Raw genomic sequence first — 1,122 nt, forward strand, 5'->3', positions numbered from 1 at the left:
ATATTCACACAATGGAATACTATGCTGCATTGAAAAACAAGGAACTCATGCAATATTATTCAAAGTGGGTGACCATGGAGGACATCATGCTGAGTAAAATATCTCAGTCACAAAAACACAAATACTGCATGGTGCCACTGTTGTAAAACAGGACTGACATCAGGGTTGGGGGGAGACTGAGAAAGATGGGTTCAATAATGTATACTGCATTGAAACAGATAAGGGAGAAAACTTTAAAAGGGATACGTGATTAGGTATTTTTGTCATAACAGGAGTCCAGAGCGAAGGCTGTATAGTGGAGTGGACCTGGGGGAGGGTTTGTAAAAAAAAAATCAAAGAATTTTTCTTTTACTTTTTCAAGAGGGTAGTGTACTAGGAGGGAGAGTTGGGAGGGAGAAAAGTGCAACAAGGCATGAATGGAAACCCAAAGTCTCTGCAAATTTTCACTGAAATTAATAATAAATTTAAAAATTTATTAGACTCAAATACATGAAATTTTAAGACAAAGTCTCAGTTAACTCCTGAAAATTGCATTCCTATAAAATTGAATATAAACATTTTTCTAAATAAAGACCTTAATAAATTCCAGAATTTAAAAAAACCTATTTCCCTTTTTATCCAGTTATTCATATACATTGTTTCATTCATGGATAGTTTGTTTTATACAAACATTTCTGTACATTGCTTGGTATAATTAAATGCTATTGATGTATTACTTCTATCTTCCTGTCTTCTGAAGCTCCTTTTGTACTTTACCTATTTCTTCATCCCTCCAGGTCCCCACTAGTCTCTGCTCTACTCATGATTGTCTCTTCCTTCCTCCATAACCCTTTTCACGTTCCCCATTTAAACAGTTACCTGCACTGCACTCCTGAAGGCACGCAGTTCAATGCCACCAGCTGCTCCAAGGGAGAAAGATGGACAGTTACATATATATATATATCCTTCCTTCCTTCCTTCCTTCCTTCCTTCCTTCCTTCCTTCCTTCCTTCCAGCACCACAGCTCAAAGGCATCAACTCTCCTTCTGTCCTCCCTAGTAATTGCCCAACTCTCTGATGCATAAAAAGCGATTGCAAAGACCATGGCCTGTATCAGGCGCACCTTAGTCTCCAGAGAGACAC

General features: G+C 38.1%; 1 pseudogene; it reads left to right on the forward strand.

Moving 5' to 3' along the window:
- Positions 1-1,122, forward strand: part of LOC102869055 — a 9,464-nt pseudogene that overhangs the window by 4,795 nt on the left and 3,547 nt on the right.

This window comes from Elephantulus edwardii, unplaced genomic scaffold, assembly GCF_000299155.1.
Source record: "Elephantulus edwardii isolate Elephantulus edwardi_28Jun2011 unplaced genomic scaffold, EleEdw1.0 scaffold00459, whole genome shotgun sequence".
Taxonomy (NCBI): Eukaryota; Metazoa; Chordata; class Mammalia; order Macroscelidea; family Macroscelididae; genus Elephantulus; species Elephantulus edwardii.